Source organism: Ranitomeya variabilis, chromosome 4, assembly GCF_051348905.1.
Source record: "Ranitomeya variabilis isolate aRanVar5 chromosome 4, aRanVar5.hap1, whole genome shotgun sequence".
Taxonomy (NCBI): Eukaryota; Metazoa; Chordata; class Amphibia; order Anura; family Dendrobatidae; genus Ranitomeya; species Ranitomeya variabilis.
The window spans coordinates 709,634,057-709,652,662 of NC_135235.1; the positions used below are offsets into that span (position 1 = coordinate 709,634,057).

General features: G+C 46.8%; 1 protein-coding gene across 4 annotated transcripts in view; it reads left to right on the forward strand.

Annotated features, from left to right (window-relative positions):
• Positions 1-18,606, forward strand: part of LOC143766528 (uncharacterized) — a 40,856-nt gene that overhangs the window by 14,982 nt on the left and 7,268 nt on the right. The window lies entirely within an intron of this gene.

The following is an 18,606-nucleotide window of genomic DNA, read 5'->3' on the forward strand; positions in this document are numbered from 1 at the left end:
ACACGAGTTGCAGGGGGCAACAGGGCAGAGGTGTTAGAGGTGCACAAATCAGAAGTGGCGTTGGACAGAGGGGTTTTCTGACCAGGTTGTGGAGTGATTCCGCAATGACCGCAGACACGACAGGTACTGCAGCATCAATTCAAAGTGACAGGAGACAACATTTGTCCAGTATGGTTACTAACTATTTTTCCTCCATTATCGATGTTCTCCCTCAACCGTCATTCCCCTTTGATTACTGGGCATCCAAAATAGACACCTGGCCTGAATTGGCCAAATATGCATTGCAGGAGCTTGCTTGCCCAGCAGCTAGTGTGCTATCAGAAAGAGTATTCAGTGCTGCTGGTTCAATACTGACCGAAAAAAGGACTCGTCTGGCGACCCAAAATGTTGATGATCTAACCTTCATTAAAATGAACCACTCATGGATATCTAATTATTTTGCCCCACCTTTCCCGGCTGACACCTAGCTTTCCTGAAAAAAGGTCTTGCTTTGGGACTGGTGTTACTGACTGTTCCAATCTTTTAATTTGCAGCTGCTGTTTGTACACCATACGACATGTTTACACCTCCCTAAATGGCCTAACTCCCCCCATGGGGCCGTGGTCTCGCCACTTGGCGCAAGCACCCGTCAGAGTGCCGTTTGTCTGAAGAGGTGGGTGTGCCCACTTTTGGTCGACGGCACTGCCACTGGGTCCCTCATAGTACAATGAAGTGTCTCTGGCGGTGGTGGCATGCACCCAACGTCAGACACACCGTTGTAACATGAGGGGCCCTAGGCCTGTACCGCCGGCCATGAGAGAGTGTCCCCCCCCAGCTCAAACAGTGCTCTACCACTTGCAAAATTATCTCTCGCTGCTCCACCACTGTTTAGTCTATTGTTGTGGATTCTGTTTTTGGGTTCCCTCTGGTGGTTACGGCTGGTACTGGGTGACTTTGGTGGGTTGCGGTCTCTGCTTTCCACCTGTCCATCAGAGGCTGGGTGTTTCCTATTTAACCTGGCTTTTCTGTCATTCCCTTGCCGGCTATCAATGTACTCAGATGTGCTCAGTTTGGTTCCTGACTACCTGCTCCCAGATCTCTCAGGATAAGCTAAGTTCTGTTTTTTAGTTGTTTGGTTTTTTGTCCAGCTTGCTAATTATGACTCTATGCTAGCTGGTAGCTCTAGTGGGCTGAGGTTCTCCCCATGTGCCATGAGTTGGCACATGGGTTCTTGTAATCTCAGGATGGTTTTTGATTAGGGTTTTTTGCTGACCGCTCAGACCCCTTTTGTATCATTCTGCTTTCTAGTTATAGCGGGCCTCATTTTGCTAAATCTATTTTCATCTCTATGTGCGTGCCTTCCTCTCATTTCACCGTCAATACATGTGGGGGGCAACTATACCTTTTGGGGTTCAATCCTCTGGAGGCAAGCTAGGTCTTTATTTCCTCTGCAGTGCTAGTTAGCTCTTAGGCTGGCGCGTGGCGTCTAGAATCAACGTAGGCACGCTCCCTGGCTATTTCTAGTTGTGTTTGTCAGGAGTAGGGCAGCGGTCAGCCCAGGTTCCATCACCCTAGAGCTCGTCCGTTATTTATGTTATTTTGCTTGTCCAGTGTGATCCCCAGCCATTGGGATCCATGACAGTATAGCCGGCCAACAAAGTGTTAATTGTTTGGGCTGAAGCAGGAGAAAAAGAAGTGTTTAAGGGAAATTTTTTTTTTTTTTTCCCCTCAGAGTTTTGCTGCCTAGCCCTTAATTGCTGTCTAGCTGCTTCTTACCTCCTCTTAACCCTTGAATGGCTCTGACCTTAGCTGTTTAAAGGGAACCTGTCACCACGTTTTTGGAAGATGGGATAAAAATAGCGTTAAATAGGGGCAGAGGTGGGCGTTACATTAGTGTGTGTGTTATGCGTTTATTACCCACCTAAGTTGCCGAAATAACTTTGCAAAGTCTCCGTTTTCGCCTGTCAATCAGGCTGGTCAGGTCGCATGGGCGTTGTCTTCCCCCAGATTTGGCGTAGTTTTCCGTTGGTGGCGTAGTGGTGTGCGCATGCCCAAAGTCCGGAATCCTCTTCCAGGGGATTTAAAATAGCGCGGTGTTCGTTATTGCATTGGTGATCGGTGGGCGCGGCCATCTTCCTTTGGCCGCGCGTGCGCAGAAGCGGCGCTCTGCTGGCCGCGGCTTCAGGAAAATGGCCGCCGCGATATCCATCTGCGCACGCGCGGCATCCCGCGGCCATTTTCCTGAAGCCGCGGCCAGCAGAGCGCCGCTTCTGCGCACGCGCGGCCAAAGGAAGATGGCCGCGCCCACCGATCACCAATGCAATAACGAACACCGCGCTATTTTAAATCCCCTGGAAGAGGATTCCGGACTTTGGGCATGCGCACACCACTACGCCACCAACGGAAAACTACGCCAAATCTGGGTGAAGACACCACACCCATGTGACCTGACCAGCCTGATTGACAGGCGAAAACGGAGACTTTGCAAAGTTATTTCGGCAACTTAGGTGGGTAATAAACGCATAACACACACACTAATGTAACGCCCACCTCTGCCCCTATTTAACGCTATTTTTATCCCATCTTCCAAAAACGTGGTGACAGGTTCCCTTTAACATGGATGTCCAGAGTTTGGCTTCCAGCCTGAGTAATCTTGCTGCAAAAGTTCAAAACATACAGGATTTTGTTGTTCACACTCCCATGTCTGAACCTAGAATTCCTATTCCAGAGTTTTTTTCTGGAGATAGATCTACCTTCCTGAATTTCAGGAACAATTGCAAATTGTTTCTTTCTTTGAAATCTCGCTCCTCTGGAGACCCTGCTCAGCAGGTTAAGATTGTAATATCTTTCCTGCGGGGCGACCCTCAGAATTGGGCATTTGCATTGGCACCAGGGGATCCTGCATTGCTCAGTGTGGATGTGTTTTTTCTGGCACTGGGATTGCTCTATGAGGAACCTAACCTGGAGATTCAGGCTGAAAAGGCTTTATTAGCCCTCTCTCAGGGGCATGATGAAGCAGAAGTATATTGTCAAAAATTTCGGAAATGGTCGGTGCTTACTCAGTGGAATGAGTGCGCCCTGGCTGCAAACTTCAGAGATGGTCTTTCTGAGGCCATTAAGGATATTATGGTGGGGTTCCCTGCGCCTACAGGTCTGAATGAGTCTATGACTATGGCCATTCAGATTGATCGGTGTTTATGGGAGCGCAAACCTGTGCACCAGTTGGCGGTGTCTTCTGAACAGGCACCTGAGACTATGCAATGTGATAGAATTCAGTCCAGAAGTGAACGGCAAAATTATAGGCGGAAAAATGGATTGTGTTTTTATTGTGGTGATTCAGCTCATGTTATATCAGCATGCTCTAAACGCACAAAAAAGGTTGATAAATCTTTTGCCATTAGTACTCTGCAGTCTAAGTTCATTTTGTCTGTAACTCTGATTTGTTCACTGTCATCCATTTCCGTCGATGCCTATGTGGATTCGGGCGCTGCCCTGAGTCTTATGGATTGGTCATTTGCCAAACGCTGCGGTTTTAGTCTGGAGCCTCTGGAAGTTCCTATTCCTTTGAAGGGAATTGACTCTACACCATTGGCTATGAATAAACCGCAGTACTGGACACAAGTGACCATGCGCATGACTCCCGTTCATCAGGAGGTGATTCGCTTCCTTGTACTGTATAATTTACATGATGTACTAGTGCTTGGTCTGCCATGGTTACAAACTCATAATCCTGTCCTGGATTGGAAAACAATGTCTGTGTTAAGCTGGGGATGTCAGGGGGTTCATGATGATGCACCTCTGATTTTAATCGCTTCATCTACTCCTTCTGAGGTCCCTGCGTTTTTGTCTGACTATCGGGATGTTTTTGAGGAGCCTAAGCTCAATTCGCTCCCTCCTCATAGGGATTGTGACTGTGCTATAGAATTAATTCCTGGCAGTAAGTTCCCTAAGGGTCGTTTATTTAATCTGTCAGTGCCAGAGCATACTGCTATGCGGAATTATATTAAGGAGTCCTTGGAAAAGGGACATATTCGTCCATCTTCGTCCCCTCTGGGAGCAGGTTTTTTTTTCGTGGCAAAAAAAGATGGTTCCCTGAGGCCTTGTATAGATTATCGCCTTCTGAATAAGATTACAGTCAAATATCAGTATCCACTGCCATTATTGACTGATTTGTTTGCTCGCATTAAGGGGGCTAGGTGGTTCACTAGGATAGATCTACGCGGTGCGTATAATCTTGTGCGGATAAAACAGGGTGATGAGTGGAAAACCGCATTTAATACGCCTGAGGGCCATTTTGAGTATTTGGTAATGCCTTTTGGACTTTCTAATGCTCCTTCAGTCTTTCAGTCCTTTATGCACAATATTTTCCGTGAATATCTGGATAAGTTTATGATTGTGTATTTGGATGATATTTTGGTGTTTTCTGATGACTGGGAGTCTCATGTTCTACAGGTCAGGAAGGTGTTTCAAGTCCTGCGGGCCAATTCTCTGTTTGTGAAGGGCTCAAAATGTCTCTTCGGAGTCCAGAAAATTTCTTTTTTAGGGTACATTTTTTCTCCTTCTACTATTGAGATGGATCCCGTCAAGGTTCAGGCGATTTGTGACTGGACACAACCTACATCTGTTAAGAGTCTTCAGAAGTTCTTGGGTTTTGCTAATTTTTATCGTCGGTTCATTACTAATTTTTCCAGTGTTGTTAAACCTTTGACTGATTTGACTAAAAAGGGTGCTGATGTTGCTAATTGGTCTCCTACGGCTGTGGAGGCCTTTCAGGAACTTAAGCGCCGGTTTTCTTCTGCTCCTGTGTTATGTCAACCAGATGTTTCACTTCCTTTTCAGGTTGAGGTTGATGCTTCCGAGATTGGAGCGGGGGCGGTTTTGTCACAGAGAAGTTCCAATGGCTCGGTGATGAAGCCATGTGCGTTCTTTTCTAGAAAATTCTCGCCCGCCGAGCGCAATTATGATGTGGGTAATCGGGAGCTTTTGGCCATGAAGTGGGCATTTGAGGAGTGGCGTCATTGGCTTGAGGGTGCTAGACATCGTGTGGTGGTCTTGACTGATCACAAAAATCTGATTTACCTTGAGTCTGCCAGGCGTCAGAATCCTAGACAGGCTCGTTGGTCGTTGTTTTTTTCTCGTTTTAATTTTGTGGTTTCATACCTGCCAGGTTCAAAGAATGTGAAGGCAGATGCTCTTTCCAGGAGTTTTGTGCCTGACTCTCCTGGAGACTCTGGGCCTACTGGTATCCTTAGGGATGGGGTAATATTGTCCGCCGTCTCCCCAGACTTGCGACGTGCATTGCAGAAGTTTCAGGCGGATAAACCTGATCGTTGTCCACCAGAAAGACTGTTTGTTCCGGATGATTGGACCAGTAGAGTCATCTCCGAGGTCCATTCTTCTGTGTTGGCTGGTCATCCTGGAATATTTGGTACTAGAGACTTGGTGGCCAGGTCTTTTTGGTGGCCTTCCTTGTCAAGGGATGTGCGCACCTTTGTGCAGTCATGTGAAGTGTGTGCTCGGGCTAAGCCTTGCTGTTCTCGGGCCAGTGGGTTGTTGTTATCCTTGCCTATCCCGAAGAGGCCTTGGACGCACATTTCCATGGATTTTATTTCAGATCTCCCTGTCTCACAGAAAATGTCCGTTATCTGGGTTGTGTGTGACCGCTTTTCTAAGATGGTTCATTTGGTACCCTTGCCTAAGTTGCCTTCCTCTTCTGAGTTGGTCCCTTTATTTTTTTCAGAACGTGGTTCGTTTGCATGGGATTCCGGAGAATATCGTTTCTGACAGGGGATCCCAGTTTGTGTCTAGATTTTGGCGGACGTTTTGTGCTAAGATGGGCATTGATTTGTCTTTCTCGTCTGCATTCCATCCTCAGACGAATGGCCAGACGGAGCGAACTAATCAGACCTTGGAAACTTATTTAAGGTGTTTTGTTTCTGCTGATCAAGATGACTGGGTTGCCTTTTTGCCACTGGCCGAATTTGCCCTTAATAATCGGGCTAGTTCTGCTACTTTGGTCTCTCCTTTCTTTTGTAATTCGGGGTTTCATCCTCGTTTTTCCTCTGGTCAGGTGGAGCCTTCGGATTGTCCTGGAGTGGACGTGGTGGTGGACAGGCTACATCAGATTTGGAATCAGGTGGTGGACAATTTGAAGTTGGCTCAGGAGAAGACTCAGCAGTTTGCTAATCGCCGTCGCCGCGTGGGTCCCCGACTTCTTGTTGGGGACTTGGTGTGGTTGTCTTCTCGTTTTGTCCCTATGAAGGTCTCTTCTCCTAAGTTCAAGCCTCGGTTCATCGGTCCTTATAAGATCTTGGAGATTCTTAACCCTGTATCTTTTCGTTTGGATCTCCCAGCATCGTTTGCTATTCATAATGTGTTCCATCGGTCGTTATTGCGGAGGTATGAGGTGCCCGTTGTTCCTTCGGTTGAGCCTCCTGCTCCGGTGCTGGTGGAGGGAGAATTGGAGTATGTTGTTGAGAAGATCTTGGATTCTCGTGTTTCCAGACGTAAACTCCAGTATTTGGTTAAGTGGAAGGGTTATGGTCAGGAGGATAATTCCTGGGTGGTCGCCTCTGATGTTCATGCGACTGATTTGGTCCGCGCCTTCCATAGAGCTCATCCTGATCGCCCTGGGGGTTCTCGTGAGGGTTCGGTGACCCCTCCTCAAGGGGGGGGTACTGTTGTGGATTCTGTTTTTGGGTTCCCTCTGGTGGTTACGGCTGGTACTGGGTGACTTTGGTGGGTTGCGGTCTCTGCTTTCCACCTGTCCATCAGAGGCTGGGTGTTTCCTATTTAACCTGGCTTTTCTGTCATTCCCTTGCCGGCTATCAATGTACTCAGATGTGCTCAGTTTGGTTCCTGACTACCTGCTCCCAGATCTCTCAGGATAAGCTAAGTTCTGTTTTTTAGTTGTTTGGTTTTTTGTCCAGCTTGCTAATTATGACTCTATGCTAGCTGGTAGCTCTAGTGGGCTGAGGTTCTCCCCATGTGCCATGAGTTGGCACATGGGTTCTTGTAATCTCAGGATGGTTTTTGATTAGGGTTTTTTGCTGACCGCTCAGACCCCTTTTGTATCATTCTGCTTTCTAGTTATAGCGGGCCTCATTTTGCTAAATCTATTTTCATCTCTATGTGCGTGCCTTCCTCTCATTTCACCGTCAATACATGTGGGGGGCAACTATACCTTTTGGGGTTCATTCCTCTGGAGGCAAGCTAGGTCTTTATTTCCTCTGCAGTGCTAGTTAGCTCTTAGGCTGGCGCGTGGCGTCTAGAATCAACGTAGGCACGCTCCCTGGCTATTTCTAGTTGTGTTTGTCAGGAGTAGGGCAGCGGTCAGCCCAGGTTCCATCACCCTAGAGCTCGTCCGTTATTTATGTTATTTTGCTTGTCCAGTGCGATCCCCAGCCATTGGGATCCATGACAGTCTATGCGCTGAAATCCTTCAGTGCCTGGCACTGACAATAACAATTTGTTGACATGTATGATGCTATTTAAAATAGACAGGGGCCCTGTCCTACATTTACACCGGTAAATACTTTGCGTCAAATTACAATGTCTGAAAGTCAGCATAGGAGCCCACCCCTGTAACTAAGTATGCCACCCTTTTTTTTTTTTTTTTGCGAGACATTAACATCTATTTAGTTTTTTGGAGTACTTACTGTCTGCGGTCCCTCCTTCCAATTGTCCTCCGCCGAGCACAGCAATGCTGCCTGTGTACCCCTGCCACATAATGGAAGCTGCATAGAGCCTATTTTGTTATTTTAGGCCTACTAAGTCTGTCTGCGGTCCCTCCTTCCAATTGTCCTCCGCCAAGCACAGCAATGCTGCCTGTGTACCCCTGCCACATAATGGAAGCTGCATAGAGCCTATTTTGTTATTTTAGGCCTACTAAGTCTGTCTGCGGTCCCTCCTTCCAATTGTCCTCCGCCGAGCACAGCAATGCCGCCTGTGTACCCCTGCCACATAGTGGAAGCTGCATAGAGCCTATTTTGTTATTTTAGGCCTACTAAGTCTGCCTGCGGTCCCTCCTTCCAATTGTCCTCCACCGAGCACAGCAATGCTGCCTGTGTACCCCTGCCACATATTGGAAGCTGCATAGAGCCTATTTTGTTATTTTAGGCCTAGGAAGTCTGTCTGCGGTCCCTCCTTGAAATCGTCCTCCGCTGACCACAACAATGCTGCCTGTGTACCCCTGTAGCCTACTTTAAACTGCATAGAGCCTACTTTCTATTGTAGGCCTACTACCTGTGTCTATCTCGGCCAGTCCACTCCTTACAGTTGTCCTCCACTGAACAAAGCTATGCCGCCTGTGTACTCCTGTTACCAATTTTGAACTGCATTTATCCTACTTACTTATTTGTGCCTAGTAACTGTGTAAGCCTCTCATAACAGTTGTCCTCCACCACAGAACCCAGCTATGCCACTTGTGTACTCCTTTTACCAATTTTTAACTGAATATAGCCTTCCTTTTTATTTTAGGCCTACTTCGTGTGTCAGAGCCACTAATTACACATGCCCTCCTCCGCTGAACCACACTATGCTGCAAGTGTACTCCACTTACCAATTTTGAACTGCATTTTGCCTAATTACTTATTTAGGCCTACTTATTGTGTCTGTCTCCCATTACAGTTGTCCCCCACTGAGAAAGCTGAGCTTCAATCTTCAGGCTCTCATTCAGTAGTTGTTGTAAATATGTGTGGTTGGGGCCTACTAACGGTGTCTGCCGCTCCAAGGTGTTCTCCAGATTTACTTGCCTGAGCTTCAATCTTCAGGCTCTCATTAAGTAGTTGTTGTTAATATAACAGTGCAGCTGGCCTACAATTTTGGTTGAGGCCTACTAACGGTGTCTGCCGCTCCAAGGTGTTCTCCAGGTTTACTTGCCTGAGCTTCAATCTTCAGGCTCTCATTAAGTAGTTGTTAATATAACAGTGCAGTTGGCCTACTATTTTGGTTGGGGCCTACTAACGGTGTCTGCTCTCCCTGGTGTTGTCCTCCACTGCACAAAGCTGAGCTTCAATCTTCAGGCTCTCATTAAGTAGTTGTTGTTAATATGTGTGGTTGGGGCCTACTAACGCTGTCTGCCACTCCAAGGTGTTCTGTTGTGAATTAGACTTTTTGGCTCCCTCTTGTGGTTACTAGTGATATGACTCTGGGATTGTCTTTCCTCAGTCTGGCACCCATCTGGGTCGTTAGTCCAGGGGCGTTGCTATATTAACTCCCTGGATTCTTAGTCCAGTGCCTGGCATCGTTGTAATCAGATCCTTTCTGTTTGCTCCTGTCTGCTGGTCCTGGTTCCTGCAATATTAAGCTAAGTCCTGCTTCTTTGTTTTTTGGTTATTTGCTTTGCTCTTATTTTTGTCCAGCTTGTACTAAATGTGATTCCTGACTTTGCTGGAAGCTCTAGGGGGCTGGTGTTCTCCCCCCGGGCCGTTAGACGGTTCGGGGGTTCTTGAATATCCAGCGTGGATATTTTGATAGGGTTTTTGCTGACCATATAAGTCATCTTACTATATTCTGCTATTAGCTATTGGGCCTCTCTTTGCTAAATACCTAGCTCATTCTTACGTTTGTTTTTTCCTTTTACCTCACCGTTATTATTTGTTGGGGGCTTGTATCCAACTTTTGGGGTCTTTCCTCTGGAGGCAAGAAAGGTCTTTCTTTTCCCTTCTAGGGTTAGTTAGTTCTCCGGCTGGCGCGAGACGTCTAGAACCAACGTAGGCACGTTCCCGGCTACTGCTATTTGTGTGCTAGGATTAGATATATGGTCAGCCCAGTTACCACTGCCCTATGAGCTGTTTTTTTGTGTTTGCAGACTTGGTGTTTATTTCTGAGACCCTCTGCCATTGGGGTCATAACAGTATGCCAGGCCAACATTGAATGTTTAATGCATTGCAGAAGTGGGATAATAAGAAAGGAAATTCTGAGGTTTTTTTTTTTTTTTTTCCCTCTCTTCCTCCCCTTTACCTCAGAGTGGCTTGAGCTTGCTGCAGACATGAATGTCCAGACCTTGATTACAAGTGTGGACCAGCTTGCTGCTCGTGTGCAGGGCATACAAGATTTTGTTACCAGTAGTCCTATGTCTGAACCTAAAATACCTATTCCTGAACTGTTTTCTGGAGACCGAGTTAAGTTTAGGAATTTCAGGAATAATTGTAAATTGTTTCTATCTCTGAGACCCCGTTCATCTGGAGACTCAGCCCAGCAAGTTAAAATTGTTATCTCTTTTTTACGGGGCGACCCTCAGGATTGGGCTTTCTCGCTAGCGCCAGGAGATCCGGCATTGGCAAATATTGATGCATTTTTTCTGGCGCTCGGATTGCTTTATGAGGAACCCAATCTTGAAGTTCAGGCAGAAAAAGCCTTGCTGGCTATTTCTCAGGGTCAGGATGAAGCTGAAGTGTATTGCCAAAAATTTCGGAAATGGTCCGTGCTTACTCAGTGGAATGAGTGTGCTCTGGCCGCAAATTTCAGAAATGGCCTTTCTGAAGCCATTAAGAATGTGATGGTGGGTTTCCCCATTCCTACAAGTCTGAATGATTCCATGGCGCTGGCTATTCAAATTGACCGGCATTTGCGGGAGCGCAAAACCGCTAATCCTCTGGTGGTGTTGTCTGAACAAACACCTGATTTAATGCAATGTGATAGAATTCAGACCAGAAATGAGCGGAAAAATCATAGACGTCAGAATGGGTTGTGTTTTTACTGTGGTGATTCTACACATGTTATATCAGCATGCTCTAAACGCCTAACAAGGGCTGTTAGTCCTGTCGCCATTGGTAATTTGCAACCTAAATTTATTTTGTCTGTGACTTTAATTTGCTCACTGTCTTCTTACCCTGTTATGGCGTTTGTGGATTCAGGGGCTGCCCTGAGTCTTATGGATCTGTCATTTGCCAAGCGCTGTGGTTTTGTTCTTGAGCCGTTGGTAAATCCTATCCCTCTTAGGGGTATTGATGCTACGCCATTGGCGGAAAATAAACCGCAGTTTTGGACACAGGTAACCATGTGCATGACTCCTGAACATCGGGAGGTGATTCGTTTTCTTGTTCTGCATAAAATGCATGATTTGGTCGTTTTGGGGTTGCCATGGTTACAGACTCATAATCCAGTCTTGGACTGGAAGGCTATGTCTGTGTCAAGTTGGGGCTGTCAGGGAATTCATGGTGATTCCCCGCCGGTGTCTATTGCTTCCTCTACTCCTTCGGAAGTCCCTGAGTATTTGTCTGATTATCAGGATGTGTTCAGCGAGTCCAGGTCCAGTGCTCTGCCTCCTCATAGGGACTGTGACTGTGCCATAGATTTGATTCCAGGTAGCAAATTTCCTAAGGGAAGACTATTTAATCTGTCTGTACCTGAGCATACCGCAATGCGTTCGTATATCAAGGAATCTCTGGAGAAGGGGCATATCCGTCCATCCTCTTCCCCTCTTGGTGCGGGATTCTTTTTTGTGGCCAAGAAGGACGGATCTTTGAGACCTTGTATTGACTATCGGCTTTTGAATAAAATCACTGTTAAATTTCAGTATCCTTTGCCTCTGTTGTCAGACTTGTTTGCCCGGATTAAAGGTGCCAAGTGGTTCACCAAGATAGATCTTCGTGGTGCGTACAACCTTGTGCGCATTAAGCAAGGAGATGAATGGAAAACTGCATTTAATACGCCCGAAGGTCATTTTGAGTACTTGGTGATGCCTTTTGGGCTCTCTAATGCTCCTTCAGTGTTTCAGTCCTTTATGCATGATATTTTCCGGAAGTATCTGGATAAATTTATGATCGTTTATCTGGATGATATTCTGTTTTTTTCTGATGATTGGGACTCGCATGTAGAGCAGGTCAGGATGGTGTTTCAGGTTTTGCGTGAGAATGCTTTGTTTGTTAAGGGCTCAAAGTGTCTCTTTGGAGTACAGAAGGTTCCCTTTTTGGGTTTTATTTTTTCCCCTTCTGCGGTGGAGATGGACCCAGTCAAGGTCCGAGCTATTCATGATTGGACTCAACCCACGTCAGTTAAGAGTCTTCAGAAGTTCTTGGGTTTTGCTAACTTCTACCGTCATTTTATTGCTAATTTCTCTAGCATTGTTAAACCTTTGACGGATATGACCAAGAAAGGTTCTGATGTTGCTAACTGGGCTCCTGCAGCCGTGGAGGCTTTCCAGGAGTTGAAGCGCCGGTTTACTTCGGCGCCTGTTTTGTGCCAGCCTGATGTCTCACTTCCCTTTCAGGTTGAAGTGGATGCTTCTGAGATTGGGGCAGGGGCCGTTTTGTCGCAGAGAGGCCCTGGTTGCTCTGTGATGAGACCTTGTGCCTTTTTCTCTAGGAAGTTTTCGCCTGCTGAGCGGAATTATGATGTTGGCAATCGGGAGTTGTTAGCCATGAAGTGGGCATTTGAGGAGTGGCGTCATTGGCTCGAGGGTGCTAAGCATCGTGTGGTGGTCTTGACTGATCACAAAAATTTGATGTATCTCAAGTCTGCTAAACGCCTGAATCCTAGACAGGCCCGCTGGTCATTGTTTTTCTCCCGTTTTGACTTTGTGGTCTCGTATTTACCAGGTTCAAAGAATGTGAAGGCTGATGCTCTTTCAAGGAGCTTTGTGCCTGACTCTCCTGGAGTCGCAGAACCAGTTGGTATTCTTAAAGAGGGAGTTATCTTGTCAGCCATTTCTCCGGATTTGCGACGTGTGTTGCAGAGATTTCAGGCTGGTAGACCTGACTCTTGTCCACCTGACAGACTGTTTGTTCCTGATAAGTGGACCAGCAGAGTCATTTCCGAGGTTCATTCCTCGGTGTTGGCTGGGCATCCGGGAATTTTTGGCACCAGAGATCTGGTGGCTAGGTCCTTTTGGTGGCCTTCCTTGTCACGGGATGTGCGGTCATTTGTACAGTCCTGTGGGACTTGTGCTCGAGCTAAGCCTTGCTGTTCTCGTGCCAGCGGGTTGCTCTTGCCCTTGCCTGTTCCGAAGAGGCCTTGGACACACATTTCCATGGATTTCATTTCAGATCTCCCGGTGTCTCAGGGTATGTCTGTCATTTGGGTGGTATGTGATCGCTTTTCTAAGATGGTCCATTTGGTACCTTTGCCTAAGCTGCCTTCCTCTTCCGATCTGGTTCCTGTGTTCTTTCAGAATGTGGTTCGTTTATACACGGCATTCCTGAGAATATTGTGTCTGACAGAGGATCCCAGTTTGTTTCCAGGTTCTGGCGATCCTTTTGTGCTAGGATGGGCATTGATTTGTCGTTTTCGTCTGCCTTTCATCCTCAGACTAATGGACAAACGGAGCGAACTAATCAGACTCTGGAGGCTTATTTGAGGTGTTTTGTTTCTGCAGATCAGGATGATTGGGTGACCTTCTTGCCGTTGGCTGAGTTTGCCCTTAATAATCGGGCTAGTTCCGCTACTTTGGTTTCGCCATTTTTCTGCAACTCTGGTTTCCATCCTCGTTTTTCCTCGGGACATGTGGAGCCTTCTGACTGTCCTGGGGTAGATTCTGTGGTGGATAGGTTGCAGCAGATCTGGAATCATGTGGTGGACAACTTAAAATTGTCACAGGAGAAGGCTCAGCGTTTTGCCAACCGCCGCCGCGGTGTGGGTCCCCGACTTTGTGTTGGGGATTTGGTATGGCTGTCTTCTCGATTTGTTCCTATGAAGGTCTCCTCTCCTAAATTTAAGCCTCGCTTCATTGGTCCTTACAAGATATTGGAAATCCTTAATCCTGTGTCCTTTCGCTTGGATCTTCCGGTGTCGTTTGCCATTCACAACGTGTTCCATAGGTCTTTGTAGCGGCGGTACGTTGTACCTGTGGTTCCTTCTGTTGAGCCTCCTGCTCCGGTGTTGGTTGAGGGCGAGTTGGAGTACGTGGTGGAGAAGATCTTGGATTCTCGTCTCTCCAGGCGGAGGCTTCAGTATCTGGTCAAGTGGAAGGGCTATGGTCAGGAGGATAATTCCTGGGTGGTTGCCTCTGATGTGCATGCGGCCGATTTAGTTCGTGCCTTTCACGCTGCTCATCCTGATCGCCCTGGTGGTCTTGGTGAGGGTTCGGTGACCCCTCCTTAAGGGGGGGGGTACTGTTTTGAATTAGACTTTTTGGCTCCCTCTTGTGGTCACTAGTGATATGACTCTGGGATTGTCTTTCCTCAGTCTGGCACCCATCTGGGTCGTTAGTCCAGGGGCGTTGCTATATTAACTCCCTGGATTCTTAGTCCAGTGACTGGCATCGTTGTAATCAGATCCTTTCTGTTTGCTCCTGTCTGCTGGTCCTGGTTCCTGCAATATTAAGCTAAGTCCTGCTTCTTTGTTTTTTGGTTATTTGCTTTGCTCTTATTTTTGTCCAGCTTGTACTAAATGTGATTCCTGACTTTGCTGGAAGCTCTAGGGGGCTGGTGTTCTCCCCCCGGGCCGTTAGACGGTTCGGGGGTTCTTGAATATCCAGCGTGGATATTTTGATAGGGTTTTTGCTGACCATATAAGTCATCTTACTATATTCTGCTATTAGCTATTGGGCCTCTCTTTGCTAAATACCTAGCTCATTCTTACGTTTGTTTTTTCCTCTTACCTCACCGTTATTATTTGTTGGGGGCTTGTATCCAACTTTTGGGGTCTTTCCTCTGGAGGCAAGAAAGGTCTTTCTTTTCCCTTCTAGGGTTAGTTAGTTCTCCGGCTGGCGCGAGACGTCTAGAACCAACGTAGGCACGTTCCCGGCTACTGCTATTTGTGTGCTAGGATTAGATATATGGTCAGCCCAGTTACCACTGCCCTATGAGCTGGTTTTTTGTGTTTGCAGACTTGGTGTTTATTTCTGAGACCCTCTGCCATTGGGGTCATAACAGTGTTCTCCAGGTTTACTTGCCTGAGCTTCAATCTTCAGGCTCTCATTAATTATTTGTTGTTAATATAACAGTGCAGTTGGCCTACAATTTTGATTGGGGCCTACTAACGGTGTCTGCCGCTCCAAGGTGTTCTCCAGGTTTACTTGCCTGAGTTTCAATCTTCAGGCTCTCATTAAGTAGTTAATCAATCACAAAGAGAGAACCGGAATAAAGTGCCAGTATGCACCAAAACATATTTTATTAAATAATGCAAATACAAATAAACAGAAAACAGTAATATATGCAAGGTTACTGCTAAGAAGCAGAGACAACCACAGTCAATTGTAGATGTTATTTATACTGCCACACCTATGCCTGCATACATATGCCCATACACATAACTCCATATACTACATGGTGTAGGGGTAAAACACCCTGTCTTAATACATAATGGTAATGGCGCAATCCCCGCCGCCCCAACGCACGTTTCGCTTCTTTGTCAGGAGGCTCATTAAGTAGTTGTTGTTAATATAACAGTGCAGTTGGCCTACTGTTTTGGTTGGGGCCTACTAACGGTGTCTGCCGCTCCCTTGTGTTGTCCTTCACTGTACAAAGCTGAGCTTCAGTCTTCAGGCTTTCGGCCTATAGTATCAGATATTAAACTGCATTTGGCCTACGAGTTTGGTTGGGGCCTACTAACGGTGTCTGCCGCTCCCTGGTGTTGTCCTCCACTGTACAAAGCTGAGCTTCAGTCTTCAGGCTTTCGGCTTATAGTATCAGATATTTAACTGCATTTAGCCTACTTGTCTGGTTGGGCCCTACTAACGGTGTCTGCCGCTTTTGGGTTTTATCCTGTTTGGTTTTCTTGAGCTTCAATCTTCAGGCTCTCATTAAGTAGTTTTTGTTAATATAACACTGCAGTTGGCCTACTAGTGTGGTTGGGGCCTACTAACGGTGTCTGCCGCTGCTTTCCGTTCTCCACTGAACAGAGCTGAGCTTCAATCTTCAGGCTCTCATTAAGTTGTTGTTTATATAACACTGCAGTTGGCCTACTATTTTGGTTGGGCCTAGTAACGGTGTCTGCCGCACCTTGGTGTTGTCCTGTGTTATTTTCCAGAGCTTCAATCTTCAGGCTTTCGGGCTATATTTGTAATATTAAACTGCATTGGGCCTACTAGTGTGGTTGGGTCCTTAAAACGGTGTCTGCCGCTCCTGGGTTTTCTCCTGTTTTGTTTTCCTGAGCTTCAATCCTCAGGCTTTTGGCCTTTATTAGTAATATTAAACTGCATTGGGCCTACTAGTGTGGTTGGGCCCTTAAAACGGTGTCTGCCGCTACTGGGTTTTCTACTCCACTGAACAAACCAATGCCGCCTGGTGAGTCCTGTCACCAATTTTGAACTGCATTTAGCCCACTTTATTATTTGGGCCTATATCTGTGTTTCATACTCATCCTGCCCATTGCCCAGCCCGTGCTAGATGAGTCTTGTGGTACATTGACCCAGACCACTACCTTCCCTTTTGCACTCTACACAGCCACAATCTGACCCTGCTGAAAGTCAGGTTCCCCTTCCCGCATACTATACCACCTTACACAGGGACAAAGAGGAAGGTGCAGATGAAAGTGCAGGTTCCTTCATCAGGTGGGGGGGCATACTTGTTGGCGACGTCACAGGCACAGGGCCCCTCAGAGTATGCAAAAGTGTTGCTGCCGGTGGGAGACGCCCCCGCTGTGCAAACACACCGCCGTACTTTGAGGGGCCCTGTGCCAGTGCCAATGCGAACGAGTGGGCCCCCCCTGCTTGCTCAGGATCACAGCACTTGCAAAGTTGAAATACTTACCTCTCACTGCTCCACCGCCGTGACGTAGAGCACGTTTCCTGGGCCCACTAAAAACTTGAACCAGCCCTACCCCCCACAACTTTAACCAAATGACCCCCAATTTCTAATGCCTAACTATTATTATAAAGTTAATTAATATTGACAAGCTTCAGAAACAAGAATGGATGTTTTGCCATAAAAATGGGCACTGTAGGTGTTTTCCTGGCCCCCACTCACTGCCGACAATGCTTCCCCATTGACTTGCATTGGGTTTCGTGTTTCGGTTGATCCCCGACTTTTCGCGATAATCGGCCGATTGCACTCTACTTTTGAGATAGTCAGGTTTCGCAAAACCCGACTCGACCCCAAAAAAGTAAAAGTCGCTCAACCCTACTAATGATAATCACAACCTTAACCCCAAAACAACCATAACCCTAATCAGAACCGTAAATCCAACACACCCCTAATCCTAATCTCAACCCTAACCTCAAACCTAACCCTAATCCCAATACACCCCTAACCCCAACCCTAACCTTAACCTTAATTCCAAACCTAACCATAATACCAAACATAACTGTTATGATCCTGGTGGTTAGGATCGCAGAAACTGACCTGATGGGTAAACCGGAATATTAGGACGAGCTTTGGGGATGTGGGAAGCTTTACTGACCGCAGCCCTGATCCTATCGACACACACTATAGGCAGCCGTGGAACGTACCTAAAAAACCTAGACGTCTCTTCACAGCCTGAGAAACTAGCTACCCCTAGAGAGAAAGCAAAGCCTCACTTGCCTCAGAGAAATAACCCCAAAGTTTAGATAGCCCCCCACAAATAATAACGGTGAGATAAGGGGAAAACACAAACGTAGAAATGAAAACAGGTTTTAGCAAATGAGGCCCGCTAACACTAAATAGACAGAAGATAGCAAGGGATCTGTGCGGTCAGTATAAAATGCTATCAAAAACCATCCACGCAGAGAATGCAAGAACCCCCACACTGACTACGATATGAGGGGAGCAACTCTGCGCCCCAGAGCTTCAAGCAAGCAAGAAAATCGCATATAAGCAAGTTGGACTAAACTCATCATATACTGAGAGATATTTTCAAGAACATAATGAGCAAACATGCACAAGAAAGACTTAGCTTCTCCAGGAGGAGACAGGTCACAAGGAGTCCAAGAGAAATCAGAACCAGTACTGAATACAACGACAGCAGGCACTCAGTAAAGGTCCAGGTGGCATTAAATAGGAGGCCAGACTAGAAATTACAAGGCAGCTGAGCCCAGCTACCAACCAGCCATATAGGTAAAAGCCACCAGAGGGAGCCCAAGAACAGAACTCCACAATACCACTCACCCTAACCCTAAGGAACGGAATTCACAACACATAACCCTAATACCAACCCTAATCCAAACCCTAACCCTAATCCTAACTCTAACCCTAACTTTAGCCACAACCCTAGCCCTAACTTTAGCCCCAACCCTAACCCTAACTTTAGCCCCAACCCCAACCCTAAATTTAGCCCCAACCTTAACCCTAACCCAAACTTTAGCCCCAACCCTAACCCTAAATTTAGCCCGAACCCTAACCCTAACCCTAAATTTAGCCCCAACCCTAACCCTAAATTTAGCCCAAACCCTAACCCTAACTTTAGCCCCAACCCTAACCCTAACTTTAGCCCCAACCCTAACCCTAACCCTAAATTTAGCCCCAACCCTAACCTTAACTTTAGCCCCAACCCTAACCCTAAATTTAGCCCCAACTCCTCTAGCTGCTGGCTGGCAGATCATGGCAGGCGCACTGCGCATGCACCCGCCATTTTCTTACCGGAGGAAGAAGCTGGCGGCCAGGAGGGGACACAGGAGGACACCCAGGGACACTGGTAAGTATAACAAGGTCCCCGAATCCCCCTATTTCTCTGTCCTCTGATGTGCGATCACATCAGATGACAGAGAATTACACATCGTTTTTGTTTTTTTTGCAGTCACCGGTAAACAGTTAATTACCGGCGATC